At 35.3% G+C, this 9,413-nt stretch overlaps 1 long non-coding RNA gene across 1 annotated transcript; it reads right to left on the reverse strand.

Moving 5' to 3' along the window:
* Positions 1-4,140: 4,140 nt before the first annotated feature.
* LOC132042664 (uncharacterized) lies at positions 4,141-5,128 on the reverse strand. The gene is made up of 2 exons (XR_009411536.1): positions 5,055-5,128; positions 4,141-4,402 (listed from the first exon to the last, which is right to left on the reverse strand). It is a non-coding gene; the product is annotated as an uncharacterized LOC132042664 (long non-coding RNA).
* Positions 5,129-9,413: the final 4,285 nt, after the last annotated feature.

Genomic DNA, 9,413 nt, shown 5'->3' on the forward strand with positions numbered 1-9,413 from the left:
AACTTTACCTACTCCAAGTTGTATTTTGGTCCAACCCAACCTTATCAGGGCCTATCACACTTATTTTCTTAATAAAATAGCATTGTCTTCTCGAGCTCAAACTACTCAACTAGAGACAATATCGATATCCTTATAAAGCCTTAAAAAAACATGATTTGCACACCCACTTCCACTTAAGAAACCTTGTTCGAGCTCAATTACCGCACTTGTCTTTACAATAGATATCGAACCTTCTTCGCAAGTCAAATTTTAATCTCGCTCTACTTTTTCGGACTGAAACATGACTATCTTATGAACATATGATCTAAGCATGGACAGGTGAAACACGAGATATGAACAATAGACAATCACAGAGGTAAAGCAAGTTCACATGCACCAACCTGATTCGATCCAAATCCCATAAGAAAGCCGTTCGACTGAATCTCATGACTTATTTTGTATTGAAAACTTTCAAACTACTCCCTTTCATAAGCTCCAAATCACAATCTTCTTTATCACTATAAGACTTTTGTCTACTCTATGCTATCCGAAATCGTTCCCGCATTCAATGCGACCTTCTTCAAGGCTTGCTAATCGAAGTCTAGACCCAACTACTCTGATTTAGAGTATTCAATCAACCAGATAGAGTAAAACTCCAGCATTCATACAAAACCTTAAACGACAAGATTTGCATATTGATTTAGTAAACTACTATCATACACGAACTAGGTCAAAAGCAACTGATCATTAAGCAGTTATCAGGTAATATCCATCTGACTAGTGTTAAGACTGGGCACCTAAGGATGGCACAATCCAAGTGCCACAACCACAATCCTATGGCGAAACACATCCACCAATCTTACATACGGTAGAGCTGAAACGCCTCAAAGCATTCCTGCATAATGCTCTCACGCACAACAATGTTAGAAATATATCCTTATGCTTCTAACATATCTCTCACATGTACAGTGGTGTTGGAACACATCCATACACTCCAACATAACACTTTCACATATAGCGATCTTTGGAACACATCTATATGCTCTTACGTAAACGTTCCTTGCACCGTTACTCTTGTCACACATGAAAATACAGACATCTCATGCCATTGCACTATCTCTGACACATAACGCCATATAAGCTAGTATGATATATAAGAATAGTTCAAAATTTTAAATCGGTACACAATCTCGCTAAGTCAATCAATATCACCCAAGCTACGATCGGGATTTTACTGAATGAACGGATAGACCAGCTACAAAGTCTACATTGATCTATTTTTTACTTTCTATCGGAGACGACCATGTAAAGAAAAATTTCGAGTAAATCAACTGAGTATTCAACTTTTTAAGGTCTTTCTAATTTCTATCAGAAATGAACTGATGTAGTCTCTAACACTCGTATTTAATATACTAACGATTTAAACACAAGAACAATATTTATGTACCCCAAATCACTTTTGTCAATTTTAACTCTCTTCCTGCGACCCCAATGCATATTTGTGAATCTAAAAAGTAATAAATATAATGAATGTTTATCTCTTCGAGTGCAAATCTCCCTAAGTCAACCACCATAGGTGTACACACATTCGACTCTATAATTAGAATGTTCCTTTTTTTTTTTTTCCATTATCAAGTAGCCTCGTCTTTAGAGACTATCACTAATCCCCAATAAGGTCAAGACTCTCATATCGATCAACTGTGCATGTTCAAACAAAAACAACTGTAGCATAACACATGATAGCGCCTTAGTGTGTGTATTAAACTCAACCTTCCATCCTTTTACTAGACACCACAAGGCTCATAACGCCATGATGTAAAAATTAAACTTCACACTTTTAACCTCAGTTGTTTAATCAATATTAGCCTAGCATCTTTTTCAACCACTGCATATGCTTCTATCGACTGAGAAGATATTCGTATATGTCATTAATGAACATAACAAATAGAGCGCTAAGAAATGTTTTTTTTTTTTAATACCCGAATCCTCTAGTGCATGACAATCACTAATGCCTTCTCTATCCAAAAAATATCACCAGAAGTTTACACTAACCAAAATAAGTATTGGTACATGTCTTCAGATTATCCATCCCTTTCTTCTACTACTCATCGTATCCCGATCACAAGTCTATCTTAGAATAGCATATAACACCATGTAACTGAAGGCACATATCATGTAATTTAAGAAAGAGAAAAAGATACTTGCCCATCATATGATAAAAATTAAGTCATTTTTCTCTTAGTGATAAAAATCTGCATAGATTCAATGTTCTCCTCAACAGACAAAAATCAAGTACCTCCGGGCTCTATACTTGGTATAGTGACCTCTCAATCATGAAATCTTGTAACTTATAATTTAATTCCTTTGCCTTTGCAGAGTCATTCTATAATTAAAAAATAAAAATATACCAGATTAATGGCAGCATATCAATACCCAAGTTTTAGTCAACCTCCCCATCATATGGTATAATTAGTAGGTTCTCTGAAAGCATATTCAAAAACTTGTTAACCGCTCACACTAACGCAATAGTTAGTTATTCAACTCTGATGCCCCGAGTTATAGTTAAATACGACCTATATCCTCCACTTATTATAAAAAGAACTTTATCGACGAGGTTGCTTTGTCTGTGGACATACCAAATGAATCCTTTAAACTCAATACAAACTCAATATTAGGCTCCACCAAAATCGAAAATGGAACAGTGTTTTTATGGCAATCAAAGCGTAAGGCAACACGAAGTCATTCAATCTGAATCAAAGATAACCTCAAGGTCAATAACACCAAGTTTTTTTTTTTTTTTTTACAGCACATAAACGCATCATGACTCTGAACTGTGTCCACACATGTTTGATAGACCGGCCAATAATAGTAGACTCCACCGCTTGGATCGAAATCACAAATGTTACATCTAAGTATCAACTTCTCTCTTTGTCCTCATCAATACTATCATCTCATTAACGTGTTTCTCATCTTTCTCAAGCTTGTGCTTTATCGAAAACATTTTATATTAACAAAAATGTGTGAACTGGTTATCTGTGACAATCATGTCATTTCTTAGTTACTCCAACTTCTTTTATGGTTCTTGTATTTTCTTGGTGCGTGATAGTCTTTAATATTCCACGTCTAGACCTTCAACAACTAATCAAGCCATTATACACTAAGTTTCATGCTAAACATCTTACTATCTTGTCTTAATAATTCTTATACTTAAGTCTTACTCTCGCTCACAATTAAGAATTCACCCAGGGACTTACTTCACGAACAAGTTATGCATCTCATAGGGCCATTATCATGCTCATACTTAATACACTTAAGATATGTAATATTGCGCCACAGTCACACTTATGACATCACCATCACGACGTTACTAATGATAGTGAATTGCTTTAAGAGGCATTAAACTTAGAGCCATTTAAGCACTTTTCTCAAAATATCTTTCACCATAAAGACAACAACTTAGGCACGGGTATGCAATTACATTTTTTACTTGACCACTACACTATTTCTCTTTACTGATCAGAATCACAAGAGAGAGTTATACCAACAATCTTGAATGTGAATAGTCGATCTTACACAAATATCATATCATTTGGTCACTTTTCCATTCACACGAATTCTGGACATTCAAAAATTTCACTAACTCTTGAATTTCATAAAATATTTGCCAAAGTTTCCTTTGTAAATAGAGTTATCCCAAATTTTTACAACCTGTTCAATCTCAACTATAACCAATGCACCAAATATTCCATGTACTCAGTGCCACTCTCAGTTGCACATTTATTATTAAAAACTTCCAAGTCAACGGTGTCATCTAGCATAGAAGGATAAGTGGATCCTAGCCGTCTGCGAAAAGAACATCCCAAAGTTGGACTCGATTCACCTCAATGCACGACTAAAGAATGAAAGAAGGGAAAACATCCTAGATGCTCAGTAGCCTCAAGGTCATAAGTATGGGCGCCTACATGCCGATGAACAAGACTCTACTAAACACTGCTCTATGACCAAGGACTTAAAGCCTAAGCTTTGATACCAACTTTGTCACATCCCAAAATACCCCCTAGACGTGATTGGCACCCAGCACACACCACCGGCCAGGCGAACCACATTTTCATATCTTAACCATAATTTTGCAGCATTAACAAAATTAAATAAGCACTCAAATAATATAATAATTAATTACGGATAATTAGTGTCTCAAAATATTAACCAGATACTCTTGCCCAAATCTTACACTAGACCATGGAGCATCTAAGAGAATTACAAAAGATTCGGGTTTGTAAATCCCAAAAGAAAAAAAAACATTAATAAATAAATGATAAAGACACTTTTGGTAGCCTCCACGAACAAAGCGGCGGCTCACCTCAACCAATAGATCAACTCTAGCAAACTCGTGAGCTACTAGCTTCATCGTCACCAATAGTATCTGTATGGACATGCAGGTAAGGAGCGAGCTATATGTAAATATAACCCAGTAAGATCCTCAACCCGCCACTCTAAATACCCCTGGAACAAGTGTTAGAAAATACAAACACACAATAGGCGCTTTATATTATGCACAAGGATTATATCGTAATATAATATCCGACAAGGTCTAAACAATCGTTTATCCAGAATAACATATATCTCAACACAATTTACACGAAGGACTTGTCATAATAGCAGTTAAAGAATTTATCAACACCACGAATCCACAACAACATACACAATGTGTCAAATATATCAAGAAACGCATACCTAATGCTCGAGAAGCATACACAATGCCTCAATAAAATCAAGAAGCATACACAATGCTAAGGGGAGCATACACAATGCCCAGTAAAATTAAGAAGCATACACAATGCTAAAGGGAAGCATAAACAATGCCCCAATCTCATGGCTCACAGCCGTATCACATCACGAAATAATTTACAAAGAGAGTTTTAGAGTATTTGAAAATAAAGTATATGCGGCTGGCCTCAAGGACCACCGATTCTATCAAGCACACGCTCGTCCCAACACATGGACCAGGCAGACAAAACATATGTTTTTAAAACAGGTTTGAAAAGCAAGCACCCAAAGCTTAAAGTCTCACTTACCTCAAATTCACAATTCAAGCACACTTCCCAATAAATCAAAACTACATTCTCGAGTCTCCGGATTGCCTCAAACTACACAAAAACAGATTTAGAATGGTCAAAACCCTTAGGGTAAACCACTTCTATATTTTTAAAGGCTTAAACGGTTAAAGTCAAATTTTAAAGAACGAAAATGCCCTCTAGTCAATGTGTTAAAAACCCGACAAGACATAGGTTTTCGGAAAGGTCTTAACGAGACTATTCCAACGATATATAGAAGTCTAAAATCCGACATTATTTGCCCCTTCAAATCAATGATTTAGATTGAAGAACCCTAGGGCTAAACTTTCTCAAATTCCTCAAAATATCCCCATGTTTTCACCATAAAAATTCACCCATAATTAAGTAATAAAATTAAATAAAAGATTAGAGTCATTACCTTGATGATTTGGGATGAAAGTTCTTATTTTTATCCCCTCTTTTCCCTTCTTTTTCTCCCTTTCTTTTCTTTTCTTCTACTGGTTTTCCTTATCTGTTTGCACGTTCCCTTCTTTTTTTCCTTTCGGCAATGTAACGCTTCACGTCTGATGGCTGCCATTAGACTTTTAAAGTCCTTTCTTTTTTTTCTTTTTTTTTTTTTTTTGCCCTTTTCCTTTTGGGCTTGGCCTACTAAACTCCTTTTCTATTTTCTTTTTAATTCTCATTCCGAATTTCTTTTCTTTTTAATTCCTTTTAGCTAAAATTACCAAATAAACCCTTATTTAAAAAAAATTAGGTTATTACATTGACCTTCACGATCAGAAAAAGGATCAATTCTGAGTCAATATGTCGATGCACCTTCAAGACTCAGATGACCTGAAGGAAATTAATATCAAGCAGATTTGAAGCAATTTTGGGATCGCTCTTCAAATGAGCATCAAGCATTCAACAGTAAACCATGCATGACTTCATTGTGAGGCATGTTTTGAATCGACATTTTCAGAGGTTAGGAGGTTTTCTTTCTATTACCCAAGTTTGTTATATCCTATGTTTTATCCGCTTTCAGCTTGTGTTATTTTCTTTGAACCCCTCTTTTGGAATCAAGTCTAGAAAGGAAAGAAGGAACAAGAACATAGAAGAGAATCAAGTGTCCAAATCTCCAGGAAGTGCAAACTGGGGCATTGTTTCCAGGGAAAAAAAGAGAGAGAGAAAAAAAGAGCAGGAAAAAATAGAAAAAAAAGGACTACATTCAACCTGTTTCCTTTTAAGGATACGTAGGCAACCCTACTCTAAGGGTTCGGTCCAACCAAGACAAAAAAAAAATCCCAGTATCTGGAATTGGGACAAAAGTTATTTTTCTTAAAAAGAAAAAAATTCGAAGAGTTGATTCCAAAAGTTGTAAGTGTATAACTCCTTTCATTTGGAGTCTGTTTTGCGCCTTCATGCCGTCCTTTCTTTCTAACCTTATCCAAAAGCCTACCAAACCAAGACCTCCACATTAGTCTTTGAGAATGTCTCGCTTATCATACGATGAAGGTCATTTTACTTGCACAAGGAGTCGAAGACAAAAATGAGAGAGTCTTATTAGTGAAAACCCTCACGAGCAATAAGTTGAGAGAGATGAAAAATGAGAGAGGCTTGACCGTGAAAACCTTTCGAGGCACCACAAGTCAAAATTGTGAGACATGAATGAGAGAAGAAGAAGAACAAATGAGAGAGACTTGTTGGTGAAACCCTTTTGAGGCACCGCAAGTCGAAATGGTGAGATATGAATACAGCAAAAAGTGTATCACGAAAGGGCATGCAACATTAATGTCACTTCCAAGGAAGCAAAGCATAGCAACTCTCCGACAGTGAATCAAGAATTTGACTAATTGGCAAGTATGAACATATGGACAAATCAGGTTGTTGGTCTCAATGCATGTTACATTCAAGTGTCACATTCTTCTTTCTGAATAAGCTTTATTTCCCTCCATGGAACCCCTCTCATCAAACATCATTCTCTTTTTAGAATTTTACTTGTGCATTCTTGTTTTTCTTTTCAAGACAAGCGAGAAAGAACTTTCAAATTTTGCCACAAAAGGTCTCAAATAAAAAAAAAATGATTGTGCAATTAAAAAAAAAGGATCAAGTTGACTACTTGAGTGAAATAACATGATCAATTGTGGTGGAATCCATTGAAAAATTAGTCTGGACGTTTCCTGAAACAAATACAAGTCAATCCCTCAGAAATCAAGTAATTCAACCAATCAAATGTCAGCTTACAATCTTGTCACGAGTCAATAAACTCTTTGAAAAAAATTCACCAATGTTCCTTTTCTTTCATGAAAAATGAATCAATCAGGATGAGTACCTCCAAATAAAGTCATGTTTTCATAGGCTTTCCTCCAAATGACAGGCTGACTACATCTGAATATAGTCACATTTCTCTCTCAATATTTTTGCTTGTGCATAAGTCAGATTAAAACAAAAAGAGATTTTTCATTTTGCAGACTTTTTCTAGCTATAAAATAAAAAAAATAAAAATAAAAAAAAAGATCGATTGAGTTTCATTTTTTTTTTCTCCATAAGTCTCTCCAACATAGGAAACACTTCCTAGTCTGAGATCTTTATTTTTTTGTCTCCCAGAATAAACATTTTCTAGTCTGAGATCGTTATTTTTATTTTCTCCTAGGATAAACACTTCCTAGTCTGAGACCGTAATTTTTATTTTTCTCCTAGGATAAACACTTCCTAGTCTGAGACCGCAATTTACTTTTTCTCCTCGGATAAACACTTCCTAGTCTGAGATCGTGATTTTCTCTTCTTCTAGGATAACCACTTCCTAGTCTGAGATCGTTATTTTCTTTTCTCCTAGGATAAACATTTCTTAGTTTGAGATCGTTATTTTTATTTTCTCCTAGGATAAACACTTCCTAGTCTGAGACCTTAATTTTATTTTCTCCTAGGATAAATACTTCCTAGTCTGAGACCGATTTTTATTTACTTTTTCTCCTCGGATAAACACTTCCTAGTCTGAAATTGTTATTTTCTCCTAGGATAAACATTTCCTAATCTGAGATAGTTATTTTCTTTTCTCCTAGGATAAACACTTCCTAGTCTGAGATCGTTATTTTCTTTTCTCCTAGGATAAACAGTTCCTAGTCTAAGATTGTTATTTTCTTTTCTCCTAGGATGAACACTTCCTAGTCTGAGATCATTATTTTCTTTTCTCCTAGGATAAACACTTCCTAGTCTGAGATCATTATTTTCTTTTCTCCTAGGATAAACATTTCCTAGTCTGAGATATTTATTTTTCTTTTAGTCTGAGATCTTTTATTTCTTTTATCCTAGGATAAACATTTCCTAGTCTGAGACCGTTATTTCATTTTCTCCTAGGATAAACACTTCCTAGTCTGAGCTTGTTTTCGAAGTTTCTAGTTGCTAATAACTCACAAAAAAAAAAAAAATCAGTGTAAACTGGTGCAGAATTTTTTTTTTTTGTTTGTTTCGTTTGTTTGTGATGGCTTGCAGGTTTCCCCACAAAGCATGGATTTGATGTCCAAGAATGAAGTTCCAACTTTTTTCAGAATATTCAGTCTCAATGATAGCCGGAGTCAGCTTTACAAATGCATGCAGCGGCCCAACACCTTGAGATCTACTTCCCTCAGAAACAAGCATTCGAGAACATTCACGAAATGTCATTTAGGGAGAGAGTCAAGGCTCACACTTTTTCAAGTTCAAGTCTCAAACCTCAACTTTAAGATCAAGGCATTCACCAGAAAAAGCACAGTGATATCCGAAGATCAGGACTCAAGTGAAGATCTGAAGGAAGATTCAAGACAAGTAGAGTAGATAGGATCATGTATTTTTCTTTCTAGTTTTCTGGTACTTTTTCATTTTGATGTAATAACAGGACCACGGACCAAAGCCTCGACGGGACCTCACTCGACTTCTAACTCATCATGCCATCAGTCATTCACTTGAACTACACGTGACCTGATTCCTTTATAACTCGGGATATGTAGGCTGTCCAAAATCAGAACTCGGTTGCATCCTTTTCTTTTATTTCTTCTTCTTTTTGAATAACGGTCGGGTCAAATTAGTCTTTTTGTCTACTTGTTTGTCTGAAAACTCTTCGTGTTCTCAGTCAAACAAGGGCAGATGTAGACACGTGAGTCTTGACCCTCTCGGGACATTTTCACTGTCTTATTGATTAATTTTTCTTTTTAGTCTAATCTTGGACATTTTTAACTTTTATTTCTTTTTTAGTAGGTTTTTATTAATACAGCAAAAAAAAAAGTCCCATTTTTAGAATATAAGTTCTATTTTAATTTGTGACAAAAGAAAGAAAATTTCTCAAAAAATACTTTTTTTATCTATTTTAGTTAATTTCCAAGTTAAAGATTGTAATAAAAGAGT

This window comes from Lycium ferocissimum, unplaced genomic scaffold, assembly GCF_029784015.1.
Source record: "Lycium ferocissimum isolate CSIRO_LF1 unplaced genomic scaffold, AGI_CSIRO_Lferr_CH_V1 ctg1689, whole genome shotgun sequence".
Lineage (NCBI taxonomy): Eukaryota > Viridiplantae > Streptophyta > Magnoliopsida > Solanales > Solanaceae > Lycium > Lycium ferocissimum.